We start from the raw sequence: 13,884 nt of genomic DNA, 5'->3' as shown, positions 1-13,884 counted from the left end.
CTTATATGTGGAATCTAAAATACAACACAAATGAGCACATCTATGTGTTGGGGAAACACATAGGAAACAGACTCCCAAACACAGAGGACAGTTGCCAAAGGGTGTTGACGAAAAGGATGGATTGGGAGTGGAGGCTTAGTAGATGCAAACTAGTATATAAAGAATGGATAAACAACAAGGTCCAACTGTATAGCACAGGGAGGTATATTCAATATCCTGTGATAAACCATTGTGGGAAACTATGAAAAAGAAGATATATATATATATGCATATATATATATATATATGTTTATGTATCTGAATCTACTTTGCTGGAGAGCAGAAATCAACACATTGTAAATCAACTATACCTCAAAAAACACATTTTTTAAAAATGGTAGCTAGAATATGTCTACACACCACTGGGATGCAACCAGAACATGACAGTGGCCTGTGCCCAGCAGAGTAGAGCCAGCCAGGATGGGAAGGACCAGGTCCAGCTGGGCATGTCTCTCAAGAGTTTCAGGTAGAAGAGGAAGGAAATACAGGAATTGATGGATATAGTGACATTCCTCTTGTCACGTAGACTTTGGATTCTAAAGTTTAGCTTCATGGGTGCAAATTTCAAATGAAACAATTTGGATGATAAAATGGTAACTTCTGCCACACTAAACGCTATGTTTTCATGTATTTCTTCCATTGGAAGGTATCCTTTCAAATGAAGAACCTGAAGCCACTAAAATATGAAGCATGTTTCATTTTCACTGCTTCCTTGGTAACTAAGCACAAGGGACCTTCGGCTCAGTATCACAGTCCAGGGTGTCCCCATAGCAACAGTCATGCAGGGTACCATTCTCACCAACACAGGTGAATGGCTCAGCCGAGTCTCTGCTTAGGATGAGGCTCCTGAATGATCCCAGGCTCTGACGGCATCACACAGAGTTGTTGCCATGGTTTTGGTGAGAAGTATTGCTTTTCTGAGGATTACAAAACACTTTATGTTCCAACCCCATGCTGGCTCATTCCTGACAGAGTGGAAAATGCGTCTCCTTGGCTGAAATGTTCCTCTTGAGTCCAGCCCAAAGATGACATTTTTAGGAAAGTTTGAGAAGAATCCTGGGGCTGTTACTGAGTCACGATAGAGTAGAAATGGATCTTTTCTATTTAAAGAGTTTTGTGCTACTGTTTGAAAATGTCACATTGCTAGGGAACAGTGGAAATGGAAAACTTTCCATTTGCCATCAACAAAGGAAGATCGTTACTGAACGTGAAGCAGAGGAGCTGAAGAGTTCTGTTACCTGTCTGGCCAAAATAGAAGGAGGCTGATGGGAATTTGATTTAGTAATATTGGTCTGAACAAGCTTGAAGCTCTAAAACGGGATCACTCATCTGGAATGTAGCACACACGATTTTAACTCCCACCGCCATCCCCCACTCCTACGAAGCTGTAGTTTAGACTGGTTCCAGAATCTCTCTGGATCGCAGTTTAATACAAAGCAAAAGAAGAGATTAGCTTAGCTTAGATCAGGATTTCCCCCATTTATCTTATATCAAGAGTCACCTGGGACCTGGGGAAAAAAAAGCAACAGTATCTCTTTGGTACCTTTCCTGGAGACTATGGTCCAATAGTCCTGTGGTATATTGGAAATACGTTTTAACAAACATTCCAGGAAATTCTGAGGAAAAAAGTAGGTTTGAGAAATAGAAATAAGCAAATATACTATGTGAAAAAATGAGACCATGTTCATGTTTTCATACTGTTTTGTGACTTTCTTTTTCATTGGTAATATACTGTCATTTTTTTTGGTCAGGGGTATATCTGTACACCATCATATTTAATGAATACACAGTATCTGGTCATGCACCAATAACTGTTTAACAAATCTCCTTTTATTTTACATTTAATTTTTCTTACTGCATAAGTGATGCATTTGTACTCCTACTGGGACTATTGGAGGGTTTCCATTTCACTACATCCTTATTATCAATGCTATTAAAGAAGAAAAAAGCCTTACTAATTTGATTGGTATCCATATACTTTCTAATAAGTCAGACACATTTTCATAGATTTGTTGATTATTAGTATCTTTTCTTCTGTGAATGACCTGACAAGAGTCTTTGCAAAGTTTTCCATTGGAAGGACTGATGCTAAAGCTGAAACTCCAATACTTTGGCCACCTCATGTGACGAGTTGACTCACTGGAAGACTCTGATGCTGGGAAGGATTGGGGGAGGGAGGAGAAGGGGGCGACAGAGAATGAGATGGTTGGATGGCATCACCGACTCGATGGACATGAGTTTGAGTGAACTCCGGGAGTTGGTGATGGACAGGGAGGCCTGGTGTGCTGTGATTCATGGGGTCGCAAAGAGTCGGACATGACTGAGCGACTGAACTGAACTGAACTGATAAGAGTCTTTGCAAAGTTTTCCATTGGCATTACATTTTCTTATAGGTTTTGGGAGAGCTATTTTTATCTGAAACACATTAAACATAGTCATATGTTGTAAATTCCCCCTGGGTTTTAGTTTCCACTTAGTTTTGAGTGCAATGGTTTTTGGCATTTAACATTTCTATATGCAATCCTTTTAAAAGCTCTTTTATGATTTCTATCTTTGGTGTATACTTTGGAAAATCCTTTTCATCTCCAGATTATATATTCATTTAAATGTTCTTATATCTTTAAGATTTTGGGCTTTGTTTCTGACTTTGCAATGCATCTGGAGTGAAATTTAGTATACAGTATTAAAAAAGGTTTTCATTATTTTTACAAATTGTTAACTAATTATTCTAACATAATTTCTAATCAAGTGGATTTTAGATATCAATTTTGTTATACAGTACATATATAACCCTTGAATCTGTTTCTACTCTTTCATTATATTCTGACCTCAATATTTTGTTTTGTTTGCTTACAGGCTGGATTTATTCCTGACTTAAATATACATTTTGTATGGCATGAGAGTCTGATTTGGGAAACCCTCAGCTCCCCAGTTGCATAATACTTGTGTAGATGACCCAGTCCAAGCCTTCAGAATGATTCCCAAGTAATTACAAGGGTCCAGAGTTCCAAACAATAAAAGTATCTTCTAAAAGTATACATTTTCTAGACTTTCAGCAGTAATACTAGATGCCAAAATTCATGGAACTGTATCAAAGTTTTGCGTGAACATAAATTAGAAATCTAGCATTCTGATCATACTAAGTCAAACAAGTGGAATCAGAATGTCATAAATTTTTAGCTAGAAAAAAATTAATAAAATTTCTCTCTATATACTATATATCCATATATGTACACAAAAGCTTCTCTTCACAGGGCTTTTTAGGTCTATTATATTCTTCTGGGCTTCCCCTGTGGTGCTAGTGGTAAAGAATCCACCTGCCAATGCAGAAGATGTCAGAGATGTGGGTTCGATCCCTGGGTTGGGAAGATTCCCCTGGAGGAGAGCATGGCAACCCACTCCAGTATTCTTGCCTGGAGAATCCCATGGACAGAGGAGCTGGCGGGCTACAGTCCATGGTGTCACAAAGAGCTGGACAATACTATGCAAGCATCTGCACACATATCTCTCTACTTCTCTGTATATTCGTTCTATTAATTTTTGAGAGTTTGATATTGAAATTCCACCTAAAAATCTCATTCTATCTGCTTATAAATAATTGTAATATATAGTGAAACTATATATAACCTTGTTCTGTATTTTCTAAGTCTCCTGTAGATGTTTCTTCATATTTTCATAATTTTTAAAAATTAAAGACTGAGAAATAAAACAGTAGCTTCTATCAACAGCAGAGGTGACATATCAAGTCAAGACAGTGCCATGTATTCGTGGGCATGTTTATATATGGCAGGTAGGTAAAGCTTAATCCAGTGAAATCTGAGTCTGAATCAGTCCTGAACTTCTCATTTTATCAGAAAAGGGAGAAGACAAAAGAAGAGAAAGCGAAATGGGCTAAAGGTAGAAAGAGGAAGTAAAGAAGAGAGAGAGTAGGACAGAGGTTTAATGTTTTATTGTAAGAAGAGTATTTGTGTGAGTACTCCAGTGATGGCTCTCAGTTCATTTGTGTTTAACAGAATGTAAAAGATGGGTCAGATTAGGGGCATATGAGGTCCTGCTCCAGAAAGGAAACAAGAGACAGGCCCAGTGTCTTGGTGTTTCCCAACTCTTTGGCAATTGTGAATTCTTGTTTATTACTTTCTGTCTAGAATGTGACCTGGGCCCACGCAGTTGTATCACACAAAGAATCCCAAAGAAATTGCTGGGATCTGTGCGTTAAACTTTTATTTGGTCCATCTAAAAAAATCATTACAAAGAGCATCATCTTTATCCTTACCCACCACTCCTCCCATGCTGCCATGGAAACAATGGCTTCCTAAGACCATCATATTACTGGTATTTGATTGATTTTCTGTTCCACCCTTCCGCCACTCAACTTTTTTTTCTTTCCCTACCAAATTCTCCATTTTTCTTAAGCGAACCTCTCTTAGCCTCTTCTCACCCATGGTCTCTGCAGCTAACTTGCCATCACCTCTCAGCCTCTGAGAATGGTCATATGTTCTAAAAGAACCCCAGAATGCATGGACTAAGATTTTTTCCCCAAATTTTAAATTAATTTGTATTTAAACATAAAAACATCATAACCTAACTTGTATTTATTTTACATTTAAGAGTTGACTCTCTGGAAAAGACTCTGCTGCTGGGAAGGATTGGGGGCGGGAAGAGAAGGGGACGGCAGAGAATGAGATGGCTGGATGGCATCACCGACTCGATGGACATGAGTTTGAGTGAACTCCGGGAGTTGGTGATGGACAGGGAGGCCTGGCGTGCTGTGATTCATGGGGTCGCAAACAGTCGGACACGACTGAGCGACTGAACTGAACTGAAGTCATTTTTGGGTGGGATGAGAAATAAATTAAAAAAAAAAATCTCAAAGAAGATGAATGATAAACAGAAGACATGTACTCACTAAACCAACCATATAATCATATATATGAATACATATATATGATGAATCATACATTCATCATCATCACCTTCCTTCTAATGTTCCACAAAATCCAGCCCAACAATGGCACTGCCATGACTACCAGGGAAGGTGAAAGCAATTCCCTAATTTTGCTGAGTGAACCCAAGAGTCTTCTTCCAACAACATTTCAAAATAATTACACAAGGAGGTCCTCTCTGGGCCCCAGTCTCCCTTCCCATGAAGGACAGGACAGACAAAATCAGCAATAGGTGATCTCAAACTTAAAAAAAAAAAAGTCACTGAAAACTTTTTTTTTTTTTTTCAAGCTGAAATCCTACATGGGAGGAAAAGCAAAAACAAAACAATACCCAGGACCAGGGTGCACAATAAAAGCAGAACCTCTTGTGAAATGTCAGAGTTCTATGAATCGGAGTTTGAAAAATCACTGGATTGGATCGTCTCTAAATCTCTTCCAACTTGAATGTGTTACTTTTGTGATTTTGATCTAAAAAAGTCTCAACCCTCCAAGGAGACACTACTTAAGAACAGATGGGTTGGTTTTGTCCCCGGAGGGAGCTGAGGGGTGGATTACGATGCCACCTTCACCTCAGCAGAACCCCGTTTCTCCAGCCCTTCTCGGTCCTTTGAATGTCCTTGTGCGCTCGGTCACTTCAGTCGTGTCTGACTCTTTGCGACCCCATGGGCTGTAGCCCACCAGGCTCCTCTGTCCATGGGATTCTCCAGGCAAGAATACTGGAGTGGGTTGCCATTTCCTTCTCCACTGAACCTCTTGCAGGGGTATAAAGCCCTGTGAGATGCAGGAAAGCTTCGGATTCAGAGGACCACACCCAGGTTCCTTAGCAACAGCAGCAGAGGGAAGCCTTCCTCAGCGGCAGATGGTGGTGGGCTGTGCTCTGTTTCTGCATCACCTTCTTACAATGGGCTCTTGGCTCCCAGTAGAATGGCAAGCCACTCCAGTACTCTTGCCTAGAAAATCCCATGGATGGAGGAGCCTGGTAGGCTGCAGCCCGTGGGGTCGCTAAGGGTCAGACACGACTTCACTTTCACTTTCACTTTTCACTTTCACACATTGGAGAAGGAAATGGCAACCCACTCCAGTGTTCTTGCCTGGAGAATCCCAGGGAAGGGGGAGCCTGGTGGGCTTCCGTCTATGGGGTCACACAGAGTCAGACAGGACTGAAGTGACTTAGCAGCAGCAGCAGCAGAATCCTCTGAACCCTACTTAGCAACCAGCATCCCTTGGTAGCCCTGAGAGCGATCTTTCCATCAGACCTATAGCACTGCTTTTACTCTCCTTGCTCTATACTTTTTTCAAGTACTGCATATGCAACATGCCCTCTGTCTAAATACAAATTCTTTTAATCATTTGAATATTGGATAATGGAGGTCAAAGTCCAGAATCCCAGAGAAAACCAAAGTGAACTGCATTCAAAAATTAACCTGCATCTACACTGAATTTCTACTTTGCACACAGGCAAAATACTTATGAGTTGCAGTTAGTCTGGTGATCTGCAGATCACCAGAGCTCTGTCTGCTGAAATATATCAGTGGATGTCCCCTGCAAGTCACACGGGAGTTCAGGGGACCAGGCCATGCTCTTCCCATGAAATAGCTGTGTGACCCTGGTCAAAGATACGTCACCTCTCCACAACTCGGCTCCCTCCTACTAAAACAAGAAAGATGAGCTAGTGATCCCGGAGGTCCTTTGGAGTGTTAATATTTCATGACCCTTGGCTTCATCTTTGACCAGGGTCTTTCTTTGTATGTCTCCAAATTCAAGCCGCTGAGATGTTTTCTTAATCTCAAGAGTTTTCCCCATGAGATGATTTGACTTGTCTTGGACTAGTTCTAAGCGTTATGTTCAAACTGCAGGAAAAAGGCTGCAAGATAGAAAGCCGTCCCTCACCGATGGTTCTAAGAAGTCAGATGTGAAATGCTGGGTCTTGAAATGAACCTCCAGAAGGAAACATGACCCCCAATACTATCACTTTTACAAAGACTCCAAAAATCTTTAGGGACCCCAGGCCAATTTGGTGATCACGCAATCTTGCATGAATCTACCAACTCAGTCTCTCAAAAAGGATTCAGTCGTTCCTTGCTATTGGCTGAAGCATCTCCAGACACTGACCATGATACACAGTAATTTAAGGTGTGAATAACCTAGCGAGGAAGAGAAGACACCCACACATGAGTCAGAGAAATAAAGTGTCAGGCAACACACAATTAAAGCATCCATCTTCATAGGAGGCTACCAATGATAAAAGAACAGAACCTTTACTTTTTCAAGGGAGAATCTTATCAGAAAGAGGGCTGATAAAGGGAATGGCTGATCAAGGGAAGAAGCACACATTGAAAACTAGAATATGGAATCAACATGGTACCTCCTGTCTAGTGCCAGCTTTGTGAGCATATCACCTGCCGCCAGCATCCCATGAAGAGCCCTGTGCTTAGTCTAACGCTGTGTTGTTACCACCTGAAATTGTAACCATTTACAGGGCCTCACATTATAATTATGCATCGGGCCCCACCCACTATGGAGTGTACCCCAGAATATCATCTTGTTCCAGGAGAGGGATCCTACTGTGGGGTGGTAAGAGATGGGACTGGAAAAGGGGTTCATGGACAGAGGGCCTTGAATTCTACACTGTACTGCTCAGACTTTTTCCTGTAGAAAGATAGAAGGTTATTTTTCCAGATTTTAAACTTTTTTAAAAGTTTAAATTTAAAAATTTTTGTATTGGGGTACAGCTGATTAACACAGGTGTGGTAGTTTCAGGTGAACAGCTAAGGGTCTCAGCCATATCTGTACATGTATCCATTCTCCCCCAAACCCTCCTCCCATCCAGGCTAACATTACACTGAGTAAAGTTCCATGTGCTATACAGTAGCACTGTGTTGATTATTCACTTTAAATGGAGCAGTGTATACATACATGACCTTTCCAAACTCCCTAACTATTCCTTCCCCTCCCCTGCTAGGCAACCATAAGTCTGTGAGTCTCTTTCTGTTTTGTAAGTAAGTTCATTTGTATCATTTCTTTTTAGATTCTACATATAAGGAATGTCATACCATAGTTCTAGAAGGTATTTTTTGAGCAGCGGAATTATATGGTAACATTGAGATTTTAGGACAAATAATCTGTGGGGTCGCATAGAGTCGGACACGACTGAAGCAACTTAGCAGCAGCAGCAGCAATCTTATAATAACATGAATGGGGGAGACAGGGCTGATGTGAAGACCCTTATCAGGATCCATTAGCAAAGTAAGAAAGTTCACTTAGACGTGGTGAGAGCAGAGAGGAGACGTAAAATTTGAGAAACAAATGGAAAAGAGGAATCACTGTGTCTTGATAATAAATTGAAGACGGAGAAACAGAGACAGTTGAATCAAATTTACATGACAATTTCTTTCCCCAGGCTTTTGCAAAAAAAGATAAAAATAAAATGACAAAAACTAAAGCACCGTGACTATAATTATTGGTGGCAAAACTGGCAGGGCTGTCAGGGGCCTCTGAGGCAAGGCTTTCATTTGAGAACCTGGCAGTAAGGTGAGTGGGTTAACATTGTTCAATCCTTCATTTTATTCACTCAATATTTACTGATCTCTTCCTCAACGTCGAGATTCCACTTTAGATATTAAAGATCTGGCTGCAAATAAAGCAGTCACAGGCTCTGCCTATGAAAATTTTACAGCCTAGGAGGGAAAAGATGTTAAACAATTACAGTTGTGGGTATATGGTGAAAGGGAAATGGCACATCATTTTGAATCAGAGAGGTTTTTCTGGTCTTTTCTCCCAGGAAACTTAAACAAATAAATAAATGGAGTTGTTAAGCCCATGACACTTAATTTACTACCTTTCAATTTCACTAAACTAGAGCCTACTTTGTGTGTGTGTGTGTGTGTGTGTGTGTGTCCGTCCGCATGTGAGCAGGGGTAATTTCCGTTTCCAAAAGACTTGGCTTCCCTGATGAGAAGGGGAGATTCTGACAGAGTGAAAGGTAAAAGAGAAAATGAGAAGCAAGTGATACTTGCCTTCCGTTCCCTTCTGAACGGTTTTCCACTGAATTACAAGGCAGTGCTCTTTTGATCTGCTACGGAGGTGGGTTTTGTGTAGCCAAGATGTTCCCACTGGATGGCCTCTCCGTCAGCCAGGCTGGGCTTTTCCCTAGAAATTTTGGAAATAGGACTGGGAGACAGATGTCTATTTTGGAGCTGCGAGGAGTGGCCATTTTCAACCACATGAGCTGGACAGATGGTGAACCTGGCTGACAGGGATGCAAAGAGCCAGTGAGAGTGTGGCTAGAGGGTGTTCCAGTCCCCAATTCCAGCCCATCTATGGATCAATCACGTTCCTGTTGCCAAGTTCCATGAGACACCCCAGTACGCTTATAAGCTTTTCTGTTTAAGCTTGTTCAAGAATTCTATTTAATTCTCTACTGTTTGCAAACCAAGATGCTCCCTACTGATTAGCGTTGAAGAGGGACAGCTGGTGGCGGTGGAAAGTTACCAGGACAAGCAAGCAAAGCTCTGAAACCTATTTTTAAATCCTGGTTCACTAATCAAAATCCCTAAGGTATGGACCCAGGGTTTGTAAAGGTGGCCAAAACATACACTGCAAAGCGTGACATTGGCAGAGCCTGGAAGCCGGGATAGGCATGTTGCAGGAAACATCTCTGAGTGGTTGTTAATGTTGCATCTTCTCTCTGTGGGGCCAGGTAAGGACCACCAGCCCTGGACAGAGCAGAGCATCAGCCGGCTGCAGGTTCTCCCCTCAGAAGGGGTAGTCGTATCTGTCCATAACATAGGCCTTGAATTTCTTTTTGTTGAACTCCATCCTGGGTTTTGGGCTTCCTGGGTGGCTCAGCAGTAAAGAATCCACCCACAATGCAGGGGACATGAGTTTGATCCCTGGGTCAGGAAGATCCCCTGGAGGAAGAAATGGCAACCCACTCCAATATTCTTGCCTGGGAAATCCCATGGACAGAGGAGCCTGGGTGGCTACAGTCCATGAGGATGAAACAAGTCAGACATGACTGAGCAACTAAAAAACAACCACACCCTGGGTTTAGCTGAATCGACCTTCAGGTACAACCCCTGACTTTGACATCATTGTCTTCAAGGACACAGGCCAGTGGAGGGTTTTGTGAGAAGTAACAAGCAAGGGACTTCTCTGGTGGTCCAATGGCTAAGACTCCAGGCTCCCAATGCAGGCAGCCCAGGTTTGATCCCTGGGCAGGGAACTAGATCCCACATGCCTCAATTACGAATTAGCATGCTGCAACCAAAGATTCCCACATGCTGCAACTAAGACCTGGCTCAGTCAAATAAATAAATATTTAATTAAAAAAATAAGATGTTTAAACAAAGGAAAGAAAGTAACAAGCAGGACAACCCTGGGAAGTTTCAGTGATGTTCAGGGCTGGAAGCTGATACTGTTTGACACAGACTGTTGAAATAACTGCTCTCTTCTTGCCCAACAGGTGGCCTGCCACAGAATCCTTTCCTTTACCTGCCACTTCATGGCAAATAGATGGGAAAACTATGGAAACAGTGGCGGATTTTTTTTTTTTTTTTAACTCCAAAAGCACTGCAGATGGGGACTGCAGCCATAAAATCAAGAGACACTTGCTCCTTGGAAGAAAAGTTATGACCAACCTAGACAGCATATTAAAAAGCAGAGACATTATTTGCCAACAAAGGTCTGTCTAGTCAAAGCTATGGTTTTCCAGTAGTCATGTATGGATGTGACAGTTGGACTGTAAAGAAAGCTGAGCACCGAAGAATTGATGCTTTTGAACTGTCATGTTGGAGAAGACTCTTGAGAGTCCCGTGGACTGCAAGGAGATCCAACCAGTCCATCCTAAAAGAAATCAGACCTGAATATTTATTGGAAGGACTAACGTTTAAGTTCAAACTCTAATACTTTGGCCACGTGATGCGAAGAATTGACTCATTGGAAAAGACCCCAATGCTGGGAAAGATTGAAGGCAGGAGGAGAAGGGGACAACAGAGGATGAGATCGTTGGATGACATCACTGACTTGAGGGACATGAGTTTGAGCAAGCTCTGGCAGTTGGTGATGGACAAGAAAGCCTGGTGTGCTGCAGTCCATGGGGTTGCAAAGAGTCAGACACCAGTGAGCGACTGAACTGACTGACCTGGTATTTTCCAACTCTGGGACAAACCTCCCTCCCAGGAGCAGCCTGCACCGCTCGTGGGTCTGATGTTATCTCGGCTGGGGTACATGGGCATCAGCCCACCTGGTACAGAGGAGACAAGCCTATGAGAGCTGAGAGAAGGTGGCCTTTTAGGCCAGGTTTTCTACACTGTTTCTGCCCCAATCCTGGCCGTGTTTCTCAAACAAAGCTGAAAGCCAGGGACTATTTTCATGTGTCCTGTTGACATCTGAGCACACCTGCTCCTCACCTGCAGAGTCCAGGTACCAATAATAACTGTTCCCTTGAAACTGCAATACTTTGGCCACCTCATGCGACGAGTTGACTCACTGGAAAAGACTCTGATGCTGGGAAAGGTTGGGGGCGGGAGGAGAAGGGGACGACGGAGAATGAGATGGCTGGATGGCATCACGGACTCTGTGGACATGAGTTTGAGTGAACTCCGGGAGTTGGTGATGGACAGGGAGGCCTGGCGTGCTGTGATTTATGGGGTCGCGGAGAGTCGGACACGACTGAGCGACTGAACTGAACTGAACTGAACTGGCCACGTGGTGCCCTGTGCACTGACATGCAGCCAAGGGGTCGTAGTGACCAAGGAGGACAGAAGTGGACTGTCCACCCATCCATGTCTGGGGACATCCAGAAAGAGGAGGAGAAAATGACCATCAGGTGACGGAAGTAACCCTTTGTGGTCAGACAGAGAAGGGGAGCCTGGGGGCTGCTGGACTGGCCTGAGCGGTCCTCACGGATGAGCACAGGAAAGGGGCTGGGACCAGGCACCACAGTTCTTTCTTCACCTCATAAGACATCCTGACTCTGCTTCCTTCGAGACACACAAAGGAGACATGAATTCAGGTCAGTTTCCAGCGCTGGACACATGTTGGGTAGGAAACCAGGGGCATGTTCACGTGCCAAGAGCCCCAGCTCGGGCTGACCATGTGGTTGTTTCAATGATTAAGCCTTATGCACAGAGTCGAGTTGTTTGAGAACGACGTCTGCTCACACAAACACTGCAAAGCGACCCTTTCCCTAAGCACCATGCTCTCAGTTTGTCAAAACATTTGAAGAAGACTAATTCAGGCCTCAAAAGGAATTCTCTCTCACGCAGCCAGCTGCCAGGTCTATGAGCCGAAGGCTTTATGTTACAATATTTCAAGACAGTAGAGACAGGAGGAACGCGGGCCTCGAGTGGACGTCCCGTGGGGCTGACGACGTCAATAAGGGGACAGCAGGCGCTCTTCACCTGCTCTCTGGTGGTGGGGATGGGATGGGGAAGCCAGCTCTGGCCAGCCTAGATGCCTGTGAAGAGCTGTATGGGGCAGGAGTCACAGACGTGGGCTCTGAAGCGAGGGGTGGGTGCGTTCAAGTCCCAGCTTTTCCATTTACTACTCGTGGAGTTTTATGAGGTGTCCTTTGGGGCTGTGTATTCCAATTTATCCATGCGTGAATGTGGGGGGACAGACAGGGGGCCAAGGTACCACCTCCTAGGACTGTTGTGAGGAGTCAGTTAGTATAACATACATGTGATGTTCTAATAGCCGTACCCAGGAAGCAGTGAGCATGCAATCATTCTTGGGGTGCTCTACAGGACTGTGGGGCATGTCCCCCAAGTCCTCCCTGTGTGGGGAGGACCAGCCGGCCTCGGGCCACGCTGTCATCAGAACTGCCCACTGAGCCCTGCCCACTTGGCCATGGGGAAATTTTTTCCTCCATCGCAAACAGGTCCCTGGAGCGCAGAACAGCAACTCAGCAACTGACATAAACAATTTCAAACAATCATTTCAGAAGACAAATGGCTCCATTTGGGCATCAAGATTCCTCCCAGAGGCTTTCCCTGCCTGTTTATGTGTTCCGTGGCCTCCAGCCACAAGTGAATTAGGGGGACAGCGCGCTCACGCCCGGGGAGGCGGGAGGGGCCTGTGCGGACCAGCACCTGCTGTTTGACCTGCTTTCCTTGAAAGCTGATGCTGGGAGTGGGGGGGTTCTGGAGGAAAGAAACTCCCATTTCTGCCTGCCAGTGACCACCCATCATGGGAAACATTGTGAGATACAGGGAAAATAGAAAATGTAGGTATATTACAATTTTTTTACACATTAGAAAATAATCTTGGCACTGCTTTTTTTTTTTAACAAGGTTTTGAAACACTCAAACATAATATTTCAGGACTTCCCTGGTGGCACAAGTGGTAAAGAAGATGCTTGCCAATGCAGGAGATGTAAGAGAGGCAGGTTCGATCCCTGGGTTGGGAAGATCCCCTGGGGGAGGAAATGACAACCCACTCCAGTATTCTAGCTGGAACATTTCCTGTCTCTGGGACGTTCCGTGGTGCTGGGTTCTAGTCTATGTGCTAAGACCAGAAACTTCTGCAGAGGGTGGTTTACTGAAGCCAAAGGCTCCTTTGTTTCTATGCCTATTCAGTTCTTCTCTCAGTAGAACTTGCTGAATTCCATCTCTCCTACTTCAGTCCTATCTTGAAGCCAGAGGAGATGGCTGCTTCGTGGGAAAACAGCTCTAAGCAGAAGGACCATTTATTTTGTTGAGTGACTGGCTTTGAAAAAGCCAGGCGTCCACCCATCTCTGCACCATCGGTGCTTCCCCGTGGCTGTGTGTTCCTCAGAGGATCACGTGGCCAACTTGGTTCTGGGAGCCCAGAGCCCAGGCTTTGGTTCTAAATCTGCTAAGTGATCTTGGGCAAATTTCTTAACGTCCCTGACCCTCAGGTCTCCTCATCTGCACGACCA

The sequence above is a fragment of the Moschus berezovskii genome, chromosome 20 (assembly GCF_049115385.1).
Source record: "Moschus berezovskii isolate FMDL1 chromosome 20, NW_MosBer_1.0, whole genome shotgun sequence".
NCBI classification, from domain to species: domain Eukaryota; kingdom Metazoa; phylum Chordata; class Mammalia; order Artiodactyla; family Moschidae; genus Moschus; species Moschus berezovskii.
Note: the sequence above shows the minus strand (reverse complement) of the source record.